The following is a 25980-nucleotide window of genomic DNA, read 5'->3' as shown; positions in this document are numbered from 1 at the left end:
AAGGGTAGTAAAGCAAAAATAAATAAATGGGACTATATCAAGCTATAAAGTTTCTGCATAGCAAAAGAAACCATCAACAAAACAAAAAGACAACCAATTTAATGGAAGTATGCAAACAATATCTCCAATAAGGTGTAATATCTAAAATATATAAAGAACTCATACAACTCAAAAACACCAAAACAACCTGTTTAAAAAATTGGCAGAGGAACTGAATAGACACTTTTCCCAGGAAGACATACTGATGGTATGAGAAGATACTCACCATCACTAGTTATAAAGGAAATGCAATTCAAAATTACAATGAGATATCACCTCACACCTGTTCAAATGGTTATTATCAACAAGACAATAAATAACAAGCGTTGGAGAGGATGAGGAGAAAGGGGAACCCTTGTACACTGCTTTGGGAAGTGTAAATTGATGCAGCCACTGTGGAAAGTAGTTGTGAGGTTCCTCAATCCCTCTCCTGAGTATGTACCCCAAAATTTTGAAAACACTTATTTGTAAAGATATATGCACCTCTATGTTTATTGCAGCATTATTTACAATAGCCAAGATGAAAATACTAAGTACCCTTTGAATGGATAAAGAAGATGTGGTGCATGTATTCCATGGGATAATATTCATAAAATGATTAAATATTGCCATTTGCAACAACATGGATGGATCTTGAGAGTATTATGCTAAATAAAGTAAGTCAGACTGAAAAGAACAAGAACCATATGAATTCACTCATGTGTGGAATATAAAACAAAAATCAACAAATTAAACAAACAAATAACAAACCAAACTCATTGACACAGCCAACAGAATGGTGGTTACCGGAAGGGAAGGAGGATGGAGGGAGGATGAAAAGGGTAAAGGAGGTCAAATACTTGTATATAGTGATGGAAGGAGACTAGACTTCAGGTGTTGGGAACACCATACAGCAGTGGTTCCCAACCTTCTGGCCCTTTAAATACAGTTCCTCATGCTGTGACCCAACCATAAAATTATTTTCGTTGCTACTTCATAACTGTAATGTTGCTACTGTTATGAATTGTAATGTAAATATCTGATATGCAGGATGGTCTTAGGCGACCCCTGTGAAAGGGTCGTTCGATCGCCAAAGGAGTTGCAACCCACAGGTTGAGAACCGCTGCCATTGAGTATACAGATGTCATATTATACAGCTGTACACCTAAAATTTAATGTTATTAACCAGTTATTCCAATAAATTTAATTAAAAAACCCAAAAATCCAACAATTTGTTAGAATCTTGTTAATTCCTAATCCTTCTGAATCCAGATATAGTTTTTGTTCTTAGCCTCACCATGAATTTAAGAGGAACCAAAAATGAGAGGAATGAACATGTAGTTCAAACATTTTTGAAATAAAATTTGCTTTGTAGAATCCATGAATCATGGTGTTCTAGAACTGCTAATAACCTCAGAAGTCCAGTCCAATTTCCCTATTTTGTAAATGTGGAAACTGAAATTCAGATTAAGAAACTGTTGGATGCTCCATAGCTTATTGGTACTACACTCTAAAATTACATGGTCTCTCCACCTTCCCTTAACATGATTGGAAAAAATACTTAGAAGTTATTCTTTTTCATCATTATTGGTTAAACTTCTTCCCATCCTTAGGGGTAGAACTGAAGTGTAAGTGCTATTCCTAAACTTGACAGATTCAAACGTAGAATTTCTGGATTACCAGAATTTTAAAAACCTCAATTAAATTAGATAACATATCCAAGGCATCCAGGACAGCACTTGGAAAATAGTAGATGCTCAATAAATATTTTAAAAATTCCTCTTTCTGCTTCAGTTCCAGTTAAGTCATTTGACATTTAATTATTCTTTTCAGTAGTTGTACATTTAAAACAATGTTATTGTGCACTGTAGATGTACCCTCTTCTCCCATATCATATTCTTTTGAAGACCATTTATATTAGACAAAAATAGGTAGAGGGTGGAGGATGAGGTCTTGGACTCACAAGGTTTTGAGCAAGATTCTCCAAGACCCTATGGCACAGGGGTGTTAGTGACTCTTGTAGTTGAGAGACTGGGTTATAATTTTTTGTTGAAGCTACATGGGTTTTAAGCAGCAGGTTTTGTACATAACAGGGAGTTTCTGGATCTTGTTAACTCAGGGCAAAAAGTCATGCTTTGGAGCAGTTACCTCAGCAGGAGGAGAATAGATGATGGTTGGTAATTACATCAGTTTTGCACTGTTGAGCAGATGTTCTTGCAGATAGATTTTGGCTGGCATTTACAGAATATCACTGGTGATTCTCATGATAGTGTCAGAACTGCTACAAGTGGAGGAAACTGCAGGTCTGTAAAACATTGTGAGAAGGACAAGGAAACCAGATAGCAATCTGGAAGTTAAAAGGCAATTCTTAAAGAGGGCTCTACTGAGATTTGCTCAGAGATGGTAGTTTTGCTGGACTGGAAAATTAGGTCTAATACATATTTGATAACTTACTTTGTTATTTAACTTGGAGAATAACTTGGTAGCTTATTAATGTTTGAAAAGTGGATTTTTTTAAAAAAGTAAGAGACAGTTTAGAAAACAGATAAGGGAGCTGAACTTTGATTAGAACATAAAATTAAGCAGTAAGATCAAACACATGGCAGGTAATGGGAGAAGAATGACTAAAGGGGATGTTAACAAGTTGGCTAGACATTCTGGCCAACTTCAAATTAGGCCAAAAATGGGACCTTCGGCAATAATATGGTGCTAGATAACAAAGTACCCTTAAGGAAGAGGCCCCCTCTTTGTTTAAATATCTTCCCAAATGTATCCTGTTCATTCCTTTTATACTGATTTAAGTTCTCTGTCTCTATGTGTTGGGATATATAAGTATACTTCTAGCACTAGATCTTGGTATCTTCCTTTGTTGGTGTCATAAGTAACCGTAAAGGCTTCTCTATACACAGTGATGAGAATATGTTTTAGTTCACTGACAGGCAATATTAAGTGAAAAGATAAACTCTAATACATTGATAATTGAATTGAAATTCATACCATTTTATTTTCTGCAGCCACAGAAACACTTTCAATGCTGCCACCTTGTTGACATGGGCTCTCTGGGTAAATGATGTGGGGGGAGGGGAGGGCGGTGGTGGAGAAGAAAGGAAACAGGGAGGGAGGAATAAACCTGTATCTCTTGGGTGGTACCAGCGGAGGTAGGGAGAGATGGGTGAATATGGGAGGGCCTGGTACAGCATTTCACACACATTAGTGCTTAATAACCACTTGCATGGGTTAGTCAATGGAGAAATGAAATGACATAAAGTTCTAGAGAAGTAATTTCCAAGCACTTTGTCACCTGTACAGCACTGTCAAATAATCCTCTTGCACAGAGATAATATGCACTTTGTCAGAAACAGATGCACTGTTATTTCGTGAAGCAAATAGTTGGTCTCAGGATTGATTGACAATACCAGGAAAAGAGCCACTTTGCCCACCTGTCACTCTACAGAGTGGACCCAGAATCCCTCCTTCACACTTTGGTCTATCAGCAGCTCACATTTGCCTTTGTGGGTTATTTTCATCTTTTTAATCATTCAGTGGTATTTATTTTTCTTCTTTTACAGTAACTCTATTTTGGCTTCTCTACAAAATGAGATCATAGGTGGTTACTGTAATGTAACTGGATTTTTTTCAATGAAACATTCCTCTGCAATATTTTATTTTATTTTATTTTTATTTTTTTTTCAAATATATTTTATTGATTTTTCACAGAGAGGAAGGGAGAGAGATAGAGAGTCAGAAACATCGATGAGAGAGGAACATCGATCAGCTGCCTCCTGCACATTTCCCACTGGGGGATGTGCCCACAACCCAGGTACATGCCCTTGACCAGAATCGAACCTGGGACCTTTCAGTCCGCAAGCCGACGCTCTATCCACTGAGCCAAACCGGTTCTGGCCCTCTGCAATATTTTAGTAGCTATATGGAGTATTCCATTGCATAGATAAACCATACTTGTGACCATTAAAGTTTAAAAAAATATTTTGTTATAAACTATACTGACATGAACAACTTTTAAGGGAAATCTTTGCCACACCCATTATTACTTTCTTAAAATCCTATATAATGAAAGCCTAATATGCTAAGTGTCCAGTCATCTGGTTGGCTGTTCAACCAATCAAAGCGTAATATGCTAATGATATGCAAAGGTCTCTCAACCACTCACTATGATGTGCACTGACAACTAGGGGCAGACAGTTGACAGGTCGACTAGTCGCTATGATGTACACTGACCACCAGGGGGCAGACAGTCGACTGCTCGTCCAGTTGCTATGACGTGCACTGACCACCAGGGGACAGATACTCCGACCAGTAGGTTAGCTTGCTGCTGGCGTCCAGATGATCCGAGACTGAGCAAGATGGGCCCGACACACCCTGGAGCCCTCCCACAATCCCTCCCCAGCTAACCAACCTCCCGCATCCCTCCCTGGCCTCGATTGTGCACAGGTGGGGTCCCTCTGCCTGGCCTGCACCCTCTCACAATCTGGGGCTCCTTGGGGTATGTCAGAGAGCCGGTTTCATCCCTATCCCACAGGCCAGGCCGAGGGACCCCACTGGTGCATGAATTTGTGCACCAGGCCTCTAGTAATTTCATAAAAATAGACTTAGTGAGTCAAAGCATGAGATTAATCTTAAACCTTCAAGCACAATGACAAGTAATGAAAAAGATGGTTAGGAAATGTCAGGATTTAATGGTTCCCCACAAAATGTCATCTAATCCAGGAATAACTCTAGGCAAAATAGTAAAGTAGGAAATACAGCTTTTTCTCCCATTGCTTCCAAGATCCTTTTTTTATTTTCTCTTGTCAAAAGCTCCCTTTCGCCTTCTTTTCCAAAGAGCTCAATGTATTTCAAGTTATAAAGTTATGAAACCTATTCTAGGAAAGGATCCAATAAGTCAGTTTATGTTAAGATTTAAGTGACTGGGATGACATTATTTATAATTACCTTAAGGACTCAAACTTCTGTTTTGGTAAATCAGAAGAATGAACATCTAAGCATGGGACTGGGACATCCACTAACGAGGTTAACAACAAAAGCCTTTTGAATGCCCTGACATTATACTGCAGGCAGACATTCACTCCCAGTTAGGAGGCCTCTCTTGTGTATGACAATAGGGATCTGTTTAATGCTTGTCCTTAAAGACTAGCTCCATGTGATGTTGTAGCACTCACACTTAACTCATAGCAAAGGAATATCATTTCATTCTGGTCCTTAGGAGATTAGAAAACAATTACTGTTGTTAATAATGATGAGTCCTGAAATTTATCTGTAAAACCAACACAGGAAGCTCTTGTTATCCAAGAATAACTGCTAATGGAAAAAGGGCATGTGAAGTAAATTTAAATAAAATGAGTCAAAGTTGATAGTATTTTTATCAAATATTAGAGATGCTACCCTAAAAATGAAACTGAACCCAGCCAGTGCGGCTCAGTGGTTGAGTGTTGACCCATGAACCAAGAGGTCACTGGTTTGATTCCCGGTCAGGGCACATGTCTGGGTTGAGGGTTCAATGCCCAGTAGGAGGTGTATAGCAGGCAGCCAATTGATGTTTCTTTCTCATAGGTATTTCTATTGCTCTATCCTCCCTTCCTCTTTCTCTAAAATCAATAAAAACATATTAAAAATGAAACCAAAATTATAAAAACAAGTATGTTTTCTATTAAGTTTGACCACATATAGATCACACTTACAACTCTGCCAATTCTAAAAGCAAAGGACCAATCAAGAGTCACTTTTGGTATAATTTTTCTGATGACACTGTGGCAGCATGACTCAGCATCCTTTATGGCATGTTTGACCTTTACAGTGTAAATGTGAAGTCAGTTCGCTTATTAAAAATAGGCTAGGGTTTCATCCAATTTCCCAAAGGCCTCTCTTTATTCTTAGGTACTTGCATCATTGTCTTTTCAAATGCCTATTGCAGGGATCCTCAAACTTTTTAAACAGGCGGCCAGTTCACTGTCCCTCAGACCGTTGGAGGGCCGGACTATAGTTTTAAAAAAAACTATGAACAAATTCCTATGCACACTGCACATATCTTATTTTGAAGTAAAAAAACAAAACGGGAACAAATACAATATTTGTATTTGCATGTGGCCCGCGGGCCGTAGTTTGAGGACCCCTGGCCTATTGCATTTTCAATTCTTATAACTGGCCTAACTTGGCCAAATCCTCATTTGTCAATGGCTTCGCTTCATGATTAGAGTAGTTCCATTCTAATGTTGAGAGGGTACTTATTTTTTAAGAAGGCACTTCATTAGTGAATGTTTATGTTCTGGTGACTTTTGCTTTCCTGCCCAATCTATAACTGTAGAGATTCAAATAATGAATGCTTGGTTGATGAGCAACACCCTGTTCTTAATTTCTTGGTGGACATTAGGTGTCAGGATATCTGCATTAAAGAGCCAAAAGTCATTCATCCCATTCTACAGATATGTAAACTGAAGTAAAGATGGCACCAAGCAATGCCTTTAAAGTTAGAAAAGTAAATTTAAAAAAAATACAGTTTGGCTCTCAATTTTGTATTCTCCCACAAATCTGGCTCCACTTCTCTATATCATGAGCCCTTATTCAGGAGTGATGTTGCTGGCAAGTAGAAATTTGACCATTAAGAAAAATGGCATCTTTGCCCTGGCCTATACCATGATAAACTGAATGACAGAAAAACAAATGTCACTTATTAGAACATCGAGGTTTACTGTTCAAGTGATTAACTAAGAATCATTTGTATGATTAAATGCTGTAAAATAATTTGCTTTCCCTATGAACCTATAGCTTAGATCTCATTACACAGAAGTGCTGCATATTAGTTGAAGCAAATTAACATTCAAACACTTTCTGGAGTGGCTACTAATCACAGGCTGTTAATTACTGTCATTACATTAGGCTGCAGCAGAGACTACCCCAAGAATCATTCTCATGATCTTGGTATTTGAAAGTGATCTTCACCAATAAAAGCACATGTCAGATATACAGAAATGGCAAATTGCTGAAATTGCTGACAGGGTTGAAAATTCTGCTGACTATAAGTACCCATTCAGTGATGGATGCATTCTTGACACAGTTTCAGTGTTTGGACTTAGGAAATAATGAGTATCAATGTCCTAGCAAGGGAATATGCAAAGATGAAGGAGCCCTTTTGTATCCTTAATTAAGGAAAGTAGTAGCAGAACTCATTCACAGATAAGTGACTGTACATAATAATCATGTATTTATGTAAGGAGATGCTATGCTATATTACTGTAGTGGCAATTAGATCTTCACAAAGTCGTTTTAATAAAAGGCATACTTACATAATAAATAAACAAAACCGCTCATTTTCATGGCAGGCTCTCTAATTATACACTGGCTCGAAATAAAATGTTCAGCAAGGCTAAGTTAAACATATAGACTCTAGCTGCCTTCCACAATGTGCCCTAAATCTTTTTCACTCCATAGTTTCAGTTGTCCCAGGAACTCTGCTAAACAATGGAAGGGTATTCATGTATTATACTTTTCTTTAGAAGGGAGGAATCATTTGAAAATTTGAGATCAAGGCTCCTGGTATCTATTGACCTGACTTCCTTTATTGCTCAGAAGGTTTGCTGCCCACCCTGTGGCATCACCCAAGTGCCAGTATGGTGAGAACTTGGGTAAGCAGCACATGTGATAGCACTTAAGGAATTCAGTTCATTAGCAATTCATTAAGTGACTAAAGCCCAAGCCAAGAGCCTTTGAGGATCCATTTGTAGGTCTCCTAATTCTGGCGTCTCCTGCTTTCACTAGTTCATTCAACAAATATGTATTAAATACCTTCCTTGTGGAAAACATTACACTGGGTACTGTGGGAACACAAAGTTGAATTAGATATGGATCTTGCCTTCAAAGAGCTTAGAGCTTAGTATGGAAAGTCATCTTATCAATGTAAGCCTCAGGTCCCAGGGGGGACGGAATGGGAGATTTTGGAGGGATCTGGGTAAATCCTTCTCTGATTCTGTAACTGAAACACCTCAGAAGACTTACCCTACTACCTCTGAGTGTGATCACATCACCAGAAGAATCCCTGTCTCTAAGTTCATAAGTAGGTTACTGTCTCCTAAGGAATAACTAAGACATATCCACAGCAAGACCTCACTCCCTTCCCACTCCCATTTTTCCCTCCCTCCTTCCCTCCTTCCCTCTCTCTTTTCCTTCCTCTCTCTCTCCTTCCAGTGTTTATTCAGTGTTTGCTATGTGCCAACTTCTGGGGGTTTGAAAATGAACATGATGCACATGATTCTGCACAGAACTGGAATTCTAGTGGGGAATATAAATAAGTAGACAGGCACTTCCAATATGTGTGTCCTCTGATAGAGGAACATCTAGCATGCAATGGGAGCACAACAGAAGGACTCACTGACTGGAGGCAGGGTAACTGGGATTTAAGGGAAGACTAGTGGTGAAGAGGAGTTCTGTGGGGCAGGAAGATGTCCCAGCATGGTGTGTGGGAGAAACCCAGCAAAATTTGGTATGACTAGTTTACAGAAGGCAAGGAGATGGGAGCAATGAAGCCTGATACTGGAGGAGTAGGGCTTGTAATAATAGGAAAGAATTTAAGATTTAATTCCAAGTATTTCCTAAGGGAAGCTACTGACATTTTAAAACAGAATGGCATGATCAAGTTTGTATTTTGAAAAGATCCCGCTGGATTTGTCTGCAGAATGAATTGGAAAGGGGCAAAACTGAAGGCAGAGAGGATAGCTAGGAGGCTACCACAGTGGTCGACAAGGTTAAGTCAGGTGGTAGCAGTAGATGTAGAGTTTAATAAGAGGCGTGTGTGCGTGTGTGTGTGTGTGTATGTGTGTGTGTGTGCGCGCATGTGTGATTGGTTGTACTGAGGGAGAGGGAGAAATCAAGGTTCCAAGTGGAATGTCCAGTAAATAGTTGGATATGGAAGTCTAGGGCTCAGAAGAAGGAGCTGGTGTGAAGGACAGTCCTTGCCTATGTCCTTTCTGTTTATTTGCTTTTAGTTGCTTGGTTTCACTACATTTCATCAGCAGAGGCAGAGATTAAAGTCAGTGTTTTACTCAACACTGTTTCTCTCCCAGCATGTGTGCCTACCTTTTAATTATCTTGCTTTATGTATTATTAAATATAGGAAATTGTGCTCAGATATCATGAGCGTAATTTAAACTGACAGAAGAAAAAGACATTACAAATTAAACTTGCTCTGCTTCCCTTTAATGCCTTTTCAAGTTTCCATTTATTACAAGGAAATTTAAAAGAAAACACGTTTGTGTTCTTTTTAGGAAGAAGTATTTCTGGACTCTATCCAACCTTGCGGCAAGTTCTTGACATGGTGCCGAAAGGGAGTGCATAATACAGACACGAATGAGCTCCGGGTGAACTTATGTCGCACTCTCCCCTGTGACAGGAGGACTAACATGTATGACCACAGGAAAACATTCCAGGGCCTCAAAAATCTAGGCCAGACTGGGTTTCTGTCTACGGCTGTCCCCTGGTGTTCTCCCCATTCCTTTCTCACTGAAGGTGCTCTCTGTATCCCACTCCATGCCAAACCAGTGGTGGGGATTTTTAGCAAGGCTAGCTTTCCTGGGGAATGCTGGAAGAGTCACCAAGACCTGCCTGCCAGCAAAATTAGAAGAAGGGCTTACCCCCTCTGAACAGTCTTATGAATATGTGAGATATCAGACAATCACAGGGCATTCATCCACTAACAGATGCTATTTCAAGACTGGAGGTATCGTGTCCCTATCACACACTCACTAAGAAGTCATAATGCAGTTGGTCTGCATCAGGAGATCAGATTCCCCTGGCAGAACTCTACTTTGTGAGCGCTCCCCGCGTTACAAGCAACGATGGCATAGGTTCTCATCGGACAAGGGAATCTCAGACCACTTTGGAGGATTGGGATGGCTTCATGCTCACTCTTTCCCTTTCCACCAGCCACTGGTAATACACATGGGAGCCACTGGGCAGAGCTAAGCTAACAGCTTGCTGAAGGATTAACTCCTATTAACAGAGCCATAGGCATTCTCCATGCCCGAATCCTTTGGCTATTCAATGGGTGAGCCTCTCCCCTGACACCCAGAACTTTTCTGAACGGAGGAGAAATCTGGCTGAAGTGAATACTAGAATCAGCAGTACTCATCTGGACTCAGATAATGGTGGACCAGAGTCTGTGGGTTTACCGTGGAGACAGAGCTCAGAGGTGGAGTCTGTGGAGGTTTGGAGTGTGATGACATATGGACGGGTGCCTTCCTCAGGAGTGAGAAGACATAAATCCCCTTCCCAGAGTGTCAGGTCCTGGGAAAAGATGTATAAACTTGAGAAGACTCTGGGCATTGTCCCGGGCAGGTCTGGAGTTGGGGATAGTGGCACAAAAGCAGGAAATTGTGGGGGGAACAGGGTGTGGGTAGAAAAGTAGGAAGAGAAACATTATCGATAGGTGACCGGTCCCAAGTGTATTGCTGATGACACAGTGGAGACTCATCAATTTACATAAATTATAAATGAGCACATTAGTAGATTTGAGGGATGATTTAATGCCAGGTGCCTCCTTTCCCCCCTCTGGTCATGCCTTCCCTCAAAGAGCTGGTATTCCCCCAAATCCAAACCCAGATCCATCACTACTATGTGCTTTATCCTAATGATGACTGCAGTACTCACCAACAGAGCTACCCTGCTACTGAAAACCAAAGTAAACTGGTCCTCATGTGTAATAATTATATTTGTTATTATATAGTAATTATATGATACATAATTATATTATATCCATGCACCTATTTGAATGACAGGGAAATAGATATTAATATGTCTCTACTTTCTTCTAAACAATATTGAATAATGATGCATTTGTACTTCAGCACAATTGAAATAATTTATTAGATCAGAATTACTCTGTTGTGTAAAATTAGAGTAACAGACGTGTCCTTATATATGGGTATCAATGTAGACAAATTTACAAAATTGCCCTAAATCTTGATGCTCCAAATCCCCAAATGTTAGCCTATAGCTGGATTAGAATTAATTATGTATTTTTATTCCAATTTTCTGAACATCAGCCCCAAGTTTTCACATGAGTCTTTAGGTATTATGGCTCTCACACACTTTCCCATTTCACATTGTCTTATGTGCTTGTACAGCTGGCCCTCGGGAACACTGTATGGCTCTAGATCAGTGGTTCCCAACCTTCTAGCCCTTTAAATACAGTTCCTCATATTGTGACCCAACCATAAAATTATTTTCGTTGCTACTTCATAACTGTAATGTTGCTACTGTTATGAATCATAATGTAAATATCTTATATGCAGGATGGTCTTAGGCGACCCCTGTGAAAGGGTCGTTCGACCACCAAAGGGGTCGCGACCCACAGGTTGAGAACTGCTGTCTGTGGGCAAACCATTGCTCCCACTAAGGATGAGCGCCTCCTTCTGGGTTCCCAGTCCTCAGCCTGTTCCTGGGCTCTGTTCCTACCACCCAGCAGATCTCAGTAAGGTCACCTCTCTCTTCTTTTATTCAGTCCTAAGCCTGAATGAGAAGCCCTTTCCTTGACCTTCATTTCTCCCCCAGTTCCTCCTCCACACACAGTTGAATTTGGGCTGAATCATGGAACAAGACTTTTATTTATTTAAAAATTTCTATGTCTTTATATGTTTTATAGTATTAAACCTCCAACAACCCTATGAAACTATCATCATCATCATCATCATCAATGTATGGATGAGGGAACTTGCTCACAGAAAAAGCTTGTCAGTGGATGAACTAAGATTTGAACCTGGGTTTTGTGGCTCTGAACCTACACCTTTTAACCTCTGTGCTCCACCAGAACCAATTAAGGGCTGTGGGAGTGTTCCCAGTGGTCCAATTGTTCTGTAAAACATGCTGATTGGCTATTCCTAGTCTTAATATAGCAGAATGCTCCTATTGCTGGCACAAGCCATTTCCCCTTCGTTTATAGTCAACGCTTAACTAACCAGGTAAATTAAGGAAGTAGCAGTGAGATAGCTCACAAGTCATGGATACTGCTTTGTAGTGTACAATGATATTCTTCCCTGTAGATACTGCCTGATAATAACATTCACTTATATTGAGGAAAAATAAGTTATCAAGTCGTTGGTTGGATGTAAGATAACAAATTATTATTAGGACATTATTGCAGATAAATTGCCAAGTATACTTATAAAAAAATCCAGAGGTCACCACATTAAAGAAATCCAGCAAAGACTAAGTTCTCTGATATGGCAAACACAAGTCAGAAGACAGGCTAACATTGTGGTTACAAATGTGGGCTTGGACTTAGACCAACCCATGTCTGAATCCTGGCTTTGCCAGTTCTAGCTGTGTGACTGAGCAAGTTAATTAAAATTTCTTTGCCTCAGTTTCCCTAGTAAATTATTCTTTCCATTATGCTCTGCACCCCCACAACCTGGAATGGCATGCTAGGAGTTTGAATAAGAATCTGAGTAAGGGGCAATCAGAGTATGCAGATGAAAAGTTACCTAGGAATTTATGGTACTCCCAACTCTATCCACTTTCTCCCTTCAACCTTATAGCTGAATGGAGAGCCACTGACCTAAGGAATTGCTTGGAAAAACTGTATATTGGTTAGAATGCTAGCTGTTATAATCAACACATCCAATAATGGGTAATGGCTCCATCATACATATCTGCCTTTTTTTTAATCCTTACCCAAGGATATTTTTCCATTGATTTTTAGAGGGAGTGGAAGGGAGGGGGAGAGACAGAGAGAAACATCGATGTGAGAGAGACACATCAATTGGTTGCCTCCTGCATGTGACTCGACTAGGGCTGGGGATCGAGCCTGCAATGGAAGTATGTGCCCTTGACCAGAATCGAACCCAGACCCTTCAATCTGAGGGCCAATGCTCTACCCACTGAGCCAAACTGGCTAGGGCCATGTCTGCCTTTTGTCCCTGTAAGGCCCAATTGGTATTCCTAATCGGTAGTGATTCAGAGACTCGAGCTCTTTCCAACTTGTGGCTTCATAATCTCCAGTTGTGATTTCTAGGGTCACTATGCTTGTTTGCATGGAACTGGCAGAAGAGGAAAGAACATGAAGGATGCATCTTAGAATTTTTTATGAGCTAGGCCTGGAAGGGGTTGTACCACTTCTACTCACATTCTATGGGCTGAGTCAGAGCCACATGAACATACTTAACTGAAAGTACGTTTGGAAAATGTAGTCCAGCAGTGTGCCCAGGAAGAAGGAAAAAATGGGTCTGGTGAAGAGCCAGTCAGTCTCTGTGATAACCAGCGGTAGCAAAATTAAGAGGAGAAATTGAGAAGAAAAACAAAGCTTCAGACGTGCAACTTATGTTGTTTCAACAAAACCAGTAACATAATTCTGCGCTGTGCCTCTTTCATTCTGATCCCGGCTCCCAGGTTGCACCTGCCTGATCAGCCAGCCTGATCTGACTCCTGAATTGCTAAAATGAAATTTTACTATGATCATATTAATCAAGCAAATGTGACATGGTGTAAACTCTGCAAAAAGTTGATCTAATACCCACAATAGTATAGATGGTATAGATCAGCATATTAACATAATATTACCAATACCAGAGTGTGAAGAGGCCATTGTGAAATGTTATGGCACAAACAGCCCATTCAGAGGAGTTAAATTTTGTATACTCTAGAGCAGCGATCGCCGACCTTTCAGAACTCGCGGATCACCGGTTGGTGACTGCTGCTCTAGAGAGCATAAAATACATGGTTGCATTTGATTCTAATATGTGTTATGAAAATCAGCTTCAAGTAAAGAAAGCCATAATAATTAAAAACCATCTTTTCATCTTAAAAAAGCCTCCCTCCCCAAAGTATTTATACACTCTGATGAAACAAATAAAAATAGTTATGGCAAAGCCTAAATAATAAACTCTATTAAAGTAGTGTGTGTACTTCATAATATGTAATTATGCTGCACTTAAATAGCAACAGAGATAAACAAATCCATTTAGTGAACAGCAACAAAACAGATAATAGATTATGAATGTTGCTATTTCCTTTATTGTTTCTTTCTAATTTCTGGCATATATAAGTTATGAAAAATACCACTTTGGCATGATTCTCCCCTTATACATTTAAAAATTTCTAAAGCTCCAACAACTGGCACTAAAACATCAAATAGGATTGATTTCATATGCTAATGCCAACCAGTCATAGTGGCTGCTTAGAACATTGCATAGAGTTGTGTGGTTCTGTTTAATGTACTAGGAAGAGAGTGCCATGATAAATTAGTGATGTCTACCTAGGCATAGCAATAGGAATCTATGGAATTCTTGTCAAAGGTTTAGTCATTAGACTAGAGATAAAAGAATAGAAGGAAAGGTCAGTTTGGGTCTTTATATTGGATCTAAAGTTTATCCTTCCAATTTCAGGAAGTAATAGGGCAAAGCAGACAAATTCTAGAGCCAAAAGCAACAAATAGTGCATAAAGTTACTTAAACTTTTTTTGTTTGTTCTTTGTCTATTAGTTTTGTTTCCAAGGTCATTACAATGTGGCTAAGTCACTATAAAGTAGCAATTTTTAATAACTATGAGTTACATATCTTATACTGTTGGCTTCCATAAATAAATGTGAAAACAACTCTATTTAGGAAATGTTATGCAATGTCAAGAAAAATATTATAAACTACAGGCGTGATGCACAAAATTTGTGCACTGGGGGTGGGGGGGTGTCCCTCAGCCCAGTCTGCACTCTCTCCAATCCGGGACCCATCGGGAGATGTCCAACTGCCGGTTTAGGCCCCAGATTGGGCCTAAACCGGCAGTCAGACATCTCTCTCACAATCCGGGACTGCTGGCTCCCAATTGCTCGCCTGCCTGCCTACCAGCCTGATCACTCCCTAACCACTCCCCCGCCAGCCTGATCAATGCCTAACTGCTCCCCTGCCAGCCCAATTGCCCCTAACTGCCCTCACCTGCCAGCCTGGTTACCCCCACCTGCCCTCCTCTGCAGGCCTGGTTCCCCCTAACTGCACTCCCCTTCAGGCCTGGTTGCCCCCAACTGCCCTACCCTGCAGGGCTGGTACCCCCCAACTGCCCTACCCTGCCAGCCTGGTTGCCCCTAACTGTCCTCCCCTGCTGGCCAGGTCACCCCTAACTGCCCTCCCCTGCAGGCCTGGTCACCCACAACTGCCTTTCCCTGCTGGCCATCTTGTGGTGGCCATCTTTTGACCACATGGGGGGGCCATCTTGTGTGAGGGTGTGATGGTCATTTTGCATAATACCTCTTTATTATATAGGATTCAAATATTCACTTTTTTAAGTATTGAGAAACTAAAAGGTGTTTGCATATAGAAACCTAAAATCTACACTAATAAAAGAGAAAAGTGGTAATTGGCATACGACCGCTACCCTTTTCATTGGCTAATCAGCAAGATATGCAAATTAACTGTCAGCCAAGATGGCGGCCGGCAGCCAGGCAGCTTGAAACTAACATGAGGCTTGCTTGCCTCAGTGACGGAGGATCGTTGGAGGAAACCAACGTTCCCCGCCTGCGGCTGCAGGCCTCTGAGCCTGTAGTTTCAAACATTGTAACAAATACCTCCGGACTTCAGCCAGCAGATTTGCAACATTGTATGCAAAGGCCAGAAACCTACTTTCAGGAGCAGAGGCCTAAGAGCTGGAGCCAAGCCTCAAGCTAAAGCTGGCCCAGAATAAAAAAAAAAAAAAAAAGGAAAAAAGGAGTGTTTGGGAGTTCAGTCACCCCCAGCCTGAAAACAGCCCTCAGCCCCTCACCCAGACTGACCAGGCACCCCAGTGGGCACCCCCACCCTGATCCAGGACACCCTTCAGGGCAAACGAGCTGGCACCCACCCATGCACCAGGCCTCTACCCTATATAGTAAAAGGGGAATATGCCTCCCGGCACCGGATCAGCATGAAAGGGGGCAGTGCCCAAACACCCTGATCGGCCCTGCTCTGTGTATGACAGGGTGCGGCACCCCAACCCCCCCCCCCCACACACACACACACACACTCCCCCCCCGGGGCCCTGCTCTGTGTGTGACTGGGTAGAGCCATAACCTCCCCATCGGCCCTGCCCTGAGTATGAGAGTGGCGGTGCCCCAACCCCCTGATCGGCCCTGCTCTGTGGGTGATAGAGGGTGGCGCCCCAACCTCCCCCGCCCCCCCACGGGACCTGCTCTGTGTGTGACGGGGTAGAGCCATAACCTCCCCATCGGCCCTGCCCTGAGTGTGAGAGTGGCGGCGCCCCAACCCCCTGATCGGCCCTGCTCTGTGGGTGATAGAGGGTGGCACCCCAACCCCCCCGCCCCCCCATGGGCCCTGCTCTGTGTGTGACGGGGTAGAGCCATAACCTCCCATCAGCCCTGCCCTGAGTGTGACAGTGGCGTTGCCCCAATCCCCTGATTGACCCTGCTCTGTGGGTGATAGAGGGTGGCGCCCCAACCCACTGATCCGCCCTGCTCTGTGTGTGACAGGGGGCGGTGCCCCAACTCCCCTTTTGGACCTACTCTGTGAGTGACAGGGGGGAGCTCCTCAACCCCCTGATGGGCCCTGCTCTGTGCGTGACAGGAGGGAGCTCCCCAACCCCAATGGGCCCTGCTCTGTGCATGACAGGGTACGGAGCCCCAACCCCCTTGATGGGCCCTGCTCTGTGCGTGACAGGGGGTGGCGCCACAACCTCCCCATCGACCCTGCCTTGAGTGTGACAGGGGGTGGTGCCCCAACCCCCCAATCGGCCCTGCTCTGAGCCCGACCAGGGACTGCACCTAGGGATTGGGCCTGCCCTCTGCCACCCGGGAGCAGGCCAAAGCCAGCAGGTCGTTATCTCCCAAGGGGTCCCAGACTGTGAGAGGGCACAGGCCGGGCTGAGGGACCTCCCCTTCCCCCTGAGTGCACAAATTTTTGTGCACCGGGCTTCTAGTAATATTATCATTAAGAGAAAATGTTAAAAACCACTAAATTTCTCTCCCACTTATACAGGAAATCCGTAATGGAACTTCTGTTGGAATCAAAGCATTTCTGGGGCAGAGCCAGAGGCGATTTCAGTGCGTTAGGGATTCGGAGCAGACTGGCATTAGCAGCTCTCACAGAGGGTTTCCCCTTCCCCTTAGAGCAGTGGTTCTCAACCTGTGGGTCGCGACCCCTTTGGCAGTCAAATGGCCCTTTCACAGGGGTCGCCTAAGACCATCCTGCATATCAGATATTTACATTACAATTCATAACAGTAGCAACATTACAGTTATGAAGTAGCAACGAAAATAATTTTATGGTTGGGTTACAACATGAGGAACTGTATTTAAAGGGCCAGAAGGTTGAGAACCACTGCCTTAGAGGAAAGAAGACATGCATGTTTAAAAATTGCACTTACTGGGGTGACATTGGTTAGCAAAACAATACAGGTTTCAGTGTACAGCCCAATAAAACATCATCTGCACACTGCATCATGTGCCCATTGCCCCAAACAAAGTCTCTTTCCATCCTCATTTTTCTCCTCTTCCCAGCTCCACCTATCCAATCCCCACCCCCTTTCCCTCTTTCCCTCTAGCTATCACCATATTGTTGTCTGTGTCTGTGATATATATGTGTGTGTGTGTGTGTGTGTGCATGTGTGAATGTGTGTGCATATATATATGTGTGTGTGTGTGTATTTTTTTTTTTTTGCTTAATCCCTTTACCTTCTTTCATCCAGTCCCTCCACTCCCTCCCATCTGACAGCTATCAATCTGTTCCATTGATCCAGGCTTCTGTTTCTATTTTTTCATTAGTTTATTTTATTCATTAGATTCCACATATAAGTGAGATCATAAGGTATTTGCCTTTCTCTGACTGGCTTATTTCACTTAGTATAATATTCTCCAGGTCCATCCATGCTTTTACAAAAGGTAAGATTTCCTTCCTTTTTTATGGCTGATTAGTGTTCCATTGTGTAACAATGTACCACAGTTTTTTATCCACTCATCTACCGATGGGCACTTGGGCTGCATCGACCTTGGCTATTGTAAATAATGCCACAATGAACATACAGATACATATATTCTTTTAAAGTAGTGTTTTAGATTTCTTTGGATATATTCCCAGACGTGGAACTACTATGTCAAAAGGCAGTTCCATTTTTAATTTTTTGAGGAAATTTCATACTGTTTTCCATAGTGGCTGCATTCCCATCGACAGTGCTTGAGTGTTCCTTTCTCTCCATATCCTCACCAGCACTTATTTGTTGATTTATTGATGATAGCTATTCTGACAGGCATGAGGTAATATCTCATTGTGGTTTTTATTTGGATCTCTCTGATGATTAGTGACATTGGGCATTTTTTTCATATGTCTATTGGCCACCTGTATGTTGTCAAAATAATAAAGACCATATACAAACTCACAGTCAACAGCATACTCAATGGGCAAAAACTAGAAGTGTTTCCCATAAGATCAGGAACAAGATAGGGATGTCTGCTTTCACCACTCTTATTCAAAGTACTGTAAGTACTAGCCACAGTAATCACACAAGAAGAAGAAATAAAAGGCATCCACATAGGAAAGCAGGAAGTAAAACTGTCATTATTCATAGATAACATAATATTGTACACAGAAAACCTAAAGACTCCACCAAAAAACTACTAGACCTAATAAATGAATTTTGCAAAGTCACAAGATACAAAATTAATATTCAGAAATTGGTGACATATTTATACACAAATAGTGACCTATCAAGAAGATAAATTAAGAAAACAATCCTATTTACTATTGCAACAACAACAAAATAAGGTACTTAGAAATAAATTTAACTAAAAAGGTAAAAGACCTGTACTCAGAAAATTATAAGATACTGAAGAAAGAAACTGAGGGAGATGCAATAAAGTGAAAGCATATACCATGTTCATAGATAGAAAAAAAATAACATAATTAAAATGCCCATACTACCCAAAGCAATCTATAGATTAATGAAATTCCTATTAAAATACCAATGACATATCTCACAGATCTAGAACAACTATTCCAAAAATTTATATAGAATCACAAAAGACCCCAAATGGCCTCAGCAATCTAGAGAAGGAAAAACAAAGTTGGAGGTATTACACTACCTGATATCAAACTAGACTATAAGGCCACAGTAATCAAAACAACATGGTACTGGCACAAGAACAGGCATATAGATCAATGGAACAGAATAGAGCACATACAAATAAACCCATGCCTTTATGGTCAATTAATATTTGACAAATGAGGCAAGAACATACAATGAGGTAAAGACAATTTCTTCAATGAATAGTGCCCAGAAAATTGGACAGATACATGAAAAAAAAATGAAACTAGACCACCAACTTACACTATAAACAAGAATAAACTCAAAATGGGTTAAAAACTTAAATGTAAACCATGAAACCATAAAAATTCTAGAAGAGAACATAGGCAGTAACATTTCAGCCATTTCTCATAGCAAAATTTTGCTGATACATCTCCTCAGGCAAGGGAAACAAACATAAAAATAAACAAATGTGACAACACCAAGCTAAAAAGTTTTTGCACAGCATAGGAAAACCATCAATAAAATGAAGAGACAACCCACTGAATGAGAGAATGTATTTGCTAATGATACATCTGTTAAAGGGTTAATTTCTAAAATATATAAATAACTTATACAAGTCAATACTAAGAAGATAAACAACCCAATTAAAAATGGGCAAAGGACCTAAATAGACACTTATCTAGAGAGGCATGCAGTTATTTACTCGTTTGTTTTTTATTGTTTGCTTGGTATATTGTTTAGAGGCAATTTGAATTAATCCTAAATGACTGACTTCTTGAGCCTTTCACCTCCAACTTCTTTCTCACAATGAATCCTTTTCACCTTGAAGTAAGCTCTTCGCTACAGGCAGTTTTACAAACTGCATTTATCTGGATGATCTCATGTTTCTAATATGTCTGCATACCCACTAGCCCCAAGACCGCCCTTTTCAAAATAGAAGATTCCCCTGGCACATAGCCCTGCATGCTTGCTGTAATGCTGATCTCCTGCTAACCTTAAAGCTTAAACTGTAGAAAGTTAATTTCCATCAATTTGCTTAGTATTTTCATTTTACCACGTGAACATATCCCCAGCTGTTTTATTTCTAAAAGAGAAAAGTCTTGCCCCTTTCCCTATCACTTGAATCTCCATTTCTAAATACTATATTTAGACAAAATAGAATAGCTTGAGAATACAGATATGTAATGGTTTCTTCACAATTTACTGAATAAGGGCGATTTTATTCCTAAACCCTACTATCCTTTATTTTTACAGCTTCCTAGTGATCTACAAAGCTCAAGTTCTGATTTTTCTCTACTTCACATAGCAGCTGAGTTATTCTTTTTCTATTGTAGATGGGAAGACCTGCATTAAATGCTTCAACCTTAAGAAGTGGTTTAAGTGAGTTTTAAACTTTTATCTTCTCCATAAGGACAAATATAAATGATGATGTTATGGGAAAAAGTTATTGATTATAATTATAAACTAGTCATATATTAAAATGCTCTCTAAATTTTAACTTCATCCATAACCAAACTACCACAGCATGAATATAATTGGCTTTTTTTCCGGCTATCGTCAGTCACTCAAAGACCAAAAGATAACTAGAAATTTTCAGACCCCTACTGAAAATTTGAGAGCCTAAACCCAGACAGACAATATGGAGGAGATAGGACTTGTCACAGGTTAGCGTAGAGGATATTACACCACACCTTGGTCAAGGCCTGGTCAGAAATTTCTTCTTGACTGTCCTGTTTTGATTCAAATTATATTTATTTTTAAATTAGAATATATGTATATATTTTATTTCTAAACATTGCTGAATAAAGCCCCAATTGCTTTCTCATATTAAATCTGCTTTTTAAGAATGATTTTATTTAATTGCCTATTATTTATCAGTTTGTTATATTGATAATTTGATTTGCTACAGGAGTAGGGATCGCTGTGGGGCAGGAGGTGCAACCATCTGTAGACGTGCTAAAGAGAGACCAATTCAAGAGCCAAGGATGAGCTAGAGATCAACCAGCAAACAGTCAGCAGTGAAACAGACGGTAGGCCTTTATCATCTCAGGGTACTTTCCAAACATACAAATCAATAACAATTAAAGCAGATTATGAAAAGGCAATACTGGATAGTTAAATCTTTGGACTTGATTTAAACTGGGCTAAATGCTTTCACATGGAAATGTACTCCATGGGGAGGTTCAAAGCTTGCCAAAGAGGCTAATTTAGGGCTGTAGATTAGGGTAAGGTTTGGCAGGATAGTTAATAATTTTTCATAATCTTAAATTATATATACACATATACATGCATGTATGTTAAATTTATATTAAGTTTATAATTCAATAATAAATTATATATACACAAGTATATTTCTGGCATATGAGGATTGTAATATATATATATATATATATATATATATATGGCAGAAATCAGCATAACAACATGAACTTTGTATTGTTTTCCAGGGTTTGGAGTGCCCTTTCCTGCCCACCCATAATGTGGTAGTTATTGCTGGATCCTTGGAGAACTGGAGCTGGAACTCAAAGCAAATTGCTGACCTCATAGAAAGCCTCAGGGAAACTAAAACTAAAGTAAACAAAAAAAGAATTAGTTATCTGGGCTGATGCTTTCCAACAGACCTGAAAATATAATAAAGATGCACCACTGCCCAAATATCCTGGCATGATGTAAGGGCTTTCCCCCAAAGATTATGCAAATTCCAATGTACTGATAGTATGCAACATCTGTATCTGTGGGAAACTAGTCTTTAGGTGAAGGCAGTCAAGGTGGCAGAAAACCAAAGGGCCTGGTCAATGAGTGTGTGGGCTGATGGAGTTTGGAAAGCCAAGAGGCAGAAACTTCTTGTAGGGAGAAATGAAGAGGCTGGAGGCAGTGAAAAGTGAAAGGCCCATCACATTTCAGTTAGTCATCCCGCTTTTCAGAAACAGGCACTTCAAAGGCCACACAAGTGGCCTTTGTGCAGAATGACTGTGCACTTCTGGGAGAGGCAGGTTGTCTGCAAATAGCTCAGGGACCAGGCGCAAAGCAAAGGTGCCTGAGGAGAGAGTGAGAGCAGGGAAAGCCTTCACTGCCCCACTCACTTTCTCTGACTCCTTTTCCTTCACGGCTTGCTGACCATGGCCTCCAGCCCATTCTCTCTCTGCCCTCCAGCTTTATGTCCTGCTCAGTTTATTCCGCACACTGTTAACCTCGTGATCTTCCTGCACAGCCTCCCCAAGCAGAGTAAGTCTCCTCTGTCTCTGCAACTGTGGGTCCCACTGCAGATTGCTCCCAGAGCCCTTTTCATAATGCAGTCATTATCTGTGTACACACCCACTGTCCCCACCCTCTAGCACATTCCAGAAGGGCAGCTTAATATCCCCAGTGCTTCACATACTCACTGCTGGGTTCAGAGTAGCTTTTCCACCATCTGTGGTCTTTCCCATTTCAGGAAATGGCAACTCCAGCCTTCCAGTTTTTCAGGGCAAGACCCCGGGAGTCATTCTAGATTCCTTTCTTTTTTGTCTCAAGCTCTTTCCAGTGTTGGTACAGAATTCCAGATCAGCTAGACCTACATCATCTAAACCAGAGGTTCTCAATTCTGGCAGTGCATTAGAAACACTTAGGAAGTTTTTTAAAAAAATAAAAACATACCGATGCCTGCCACCACACCAGTCCAACTGAAAATGGAGTGGGAGTGAGGCCCAAGCACAGATATTAAAAGACAAAAGAAGCAACAAACACTCCTTAAAATGGGCTTAAACTGATTCCAATGTACAGCCAGGGTTGAGGAACCTAAACTCAGGTGCTGGATTGAGGGTGTGACAATCCCCAGCCTTCAGCCTGTGCCTCCCTCTTGTGCACTTCCTGCCTGAGGACTGTCAGCTGCATCCTCTGTTCTTCTAGTACTGGAGGCTGCCTTCATCTGCTGCTGTGCTAGGTACTACTTATGGAGTGCTTATTCTGAACAAGACAAAGCACTACATTATTTCATGGACTATCCTCGGGAACTTTATGGGGAAGGGCTAATATCATACCTATGGAGGGGTCTCTCTTTTCCGCGCCCAGCACAGCTAGAGAGTGGTCTGGTTCCTGAGAAGGGGCGGCTGGGGATTGAGAAAATGAAAGAAACAGGCAGACACAGAGATGGAAGGAAAAGCTGGGACCGGGTGGGACCGCTGCCCTCTTCTGATGGAGAGATAGGGACCCAGCACCAATACAGCGTGTTTATTTTATACCCCAAATACCAGGAAGTTTCATCAAATGTTAAGACAAAGGAGATTATTTGCATTCTTGGGTGGGCCCAAGTCATATTCATTCCTGGTGCTTGGCTGGATTTAAATAACAAAACCCACTCCCGGCGGCACCTGGGCAGAAATGAAGGTCAAGCTGAGAACACTTCTGACAATTTATTAAAGAAATGCCCATGTGCCGTCCCAGGTGCTCTCTACACATACCCATTAATCAGGTGAGGAAACCGAGGCTTGGAAAGGTTAAATGATTGACTAAAGATTAAAAAGCTAGTCCAGTAGCCTAACTGAGATTTGAACTCAGGTTTTCTCCTTTCTTGCAGTTTCTCTTCTCAACTACAGTGCTCTGCTAACTCGGCTCAGTCTGACCTACTTGGGACGTCTCATGTCTACTCCTAGTGACCCCTCCTTTCCAGATGGTTTGTCTTCCTCATGCAGTTAGCCTCAACTATCGCCTCTGACCCCAAAGAACCCCTTTAATGTACTTCTGGGTGTGCATTAAAATAATTTAACATCAGCCTCTATGATTTGTAGCTGATAGTGGCAAAATGAGTAAGTTACGTCGGCAATACCCACAAGGACCTCATAATTACTGAGACACTTTAAGTTGATCTAGATTTGATATCCTTTTAGAGGCTACTCATGGGCTTTCCGAAAGAGGAATTCTTGGGGTAGCCTGTTTGCTATGGCTTTAGGAAGGCTGAAAAGGCATCTCATACCATTGCTCTTGGGACCTCAACCTCTGAGGTTAGTGAGAGAGGCCTTTCTTGGAGCTGTGGCAGCCTTGGCTTTCAGAAGCCCCATGGTCTGCACGACCCCAATGTCTTTCCTACATGGAGCTGCTTTTAGCTTTCAGAGTTGCTGCTGGCATTGAAAAAAGGTGAAATGAAAATGTGGAACTGGTCTATAAGTAATTATAGCTTTGTTTCCATGTTCCCAAGACACATGAATATCAAAATAAAGCCAATGTCGGAGAGTTCAACTTAAGATCATCCCAGAAAAGGACACAGATGGCTTATTGTTCCACCTTCTGCTCCACACAGACCCTCTGCCTTCACCAGGTGGCCTCATCCTTGCACTTCCCATCCTGTTGAAGCCTTGCTCCCTCCAGCCCAGACCGAGCTCTGTTCCTTTTGTCCTCTGGGAGGCTTCTCCTAAAGTGAATGTTTACTCAGGAACCTACAATCTGTGAATAATGGGCTGTGCTGGGTGAACTATGGAGGCTGAACATGAAGGATGTGTTTAACAAGTCCTGATACATGAGAGCTTAGTCTATGATACTATGGTCTCACTTTGGGTCCTCACTGCAAAAAAAATTGCTGGCACAGGAAATGATGACGGACAGTGAACAAACATGCTCACAGGGCCTCATGGCTCTTCTTCAGGAAAGCACAAGGAGTATCTGATTTGGATGCCCCCTTCAGAGCTCTGGTAGCTTTCTGTGCTTAAGCCTGCTATAGTATTCATTCAGGACTGCGGACCACCAATTTACCAGTTTAAATAAGGTGCTTTAGGTGAGAGTGAGTTGTTTGGAACTAAGAAGGGGATTCCTATAGTTTGCCACAGGCTCCACTGTGCCCTACTGTATCCTGATGCTGATGATGAACCCTAGCTGCCCCCAAAGCACTGTGTATGACATTGTCCTTGCCCTGATTGGCTTCACTCATGGGCCTTCCCCACAGGCATCAGATCCTTGACCACAGGAGAGCAGGGGCCATGGCTTTCTTGTACAAAACCCTACCCCCAAGGTGTAGAACAGTGCCTACCATGTAGAAAGTGCTCAATATAGGCATGTTGAGTGAATAAATAATGAATGAATGAAGAAGACAGGAAACAATTCTTCCTGACTTCATCATCTAAGGCCCTATAATGATCGCTTTTCATCTGCATTTCCAGGACTTCCTTTATTTACCTAACTGTCTTGCTGCTCTATGGCAGGAGATAAAGTTTTCTTTCTATATTAACTATGAAAGGCATAAAAGGCAAATGGCCTGGCAGAGGTAAAACATTAGAGTGAATTGGTTCAGACAAGTGACATAATACTTAATTAGGAGAATTATCAACCCAGTGAAACTGACCCAGAACTGATCTAGATGTTAGAATTAGCATAAGAAATCATTGTAACTGTAATTCATATGTTCAAAAAGTAGGTAGAGACATGAAAGTATGAAAAAGATGAAAACTGAACTTTTAGAGATGAAAAGTACAATGTCTGTAATGGAAAATACACTGGAAGTGATTAATAGCAGATTAGACATCTATATAAAACCCTAATATGCAAATTGACCTACCAGCGGAACGACTGGTGAAACAACCAGTCATTATGATGCACACTGACCACCAAGGTTCAGACGCTCAATGCAGGAGCTGCCCCCAGCCCACAGGCCCTGATTGGCGGTGGGGGTGGTTGGTGGGGCCAGGACCAGGTGATGCCAGGCCAGCCAAGGTGGGTGTGAGCAGGGCACCCAATCACTCTGCCAGTTGCCCCACAGATTAGCCATGATCGCTGGCCAGGCCTAGGGACTCTACCCATGCATGAATTTCATGCACCGGGCCTCTAGTTGTTGAATCAAAGATTAGTGAACTTGAAGGCATAGCTATAGAAAGTATCTCAATGAAACATGTAGAAAAAAGAGAATACAGGAAAGTTAAAAGAGCATCAGTGAGGTGGGACTATTTCAAGCAACATAACAAATAAATATAAAGTTGGAGTACCCAAAGAAGAGAA

This window comes from Myotis nattereri (genome assembly GCF_964212035.1).
Source record: "Myotis nattereri genome assembly, chromosome: 7".
Lineage (NCBI taxonomy): Eukaryota > Metazoa > Chordata > Mammalia > Chiroptera > Vespertilionidae > Myotis > Myotis nattereri.
Note: the sequence above shows the minus strand (reverse complement) of the source record.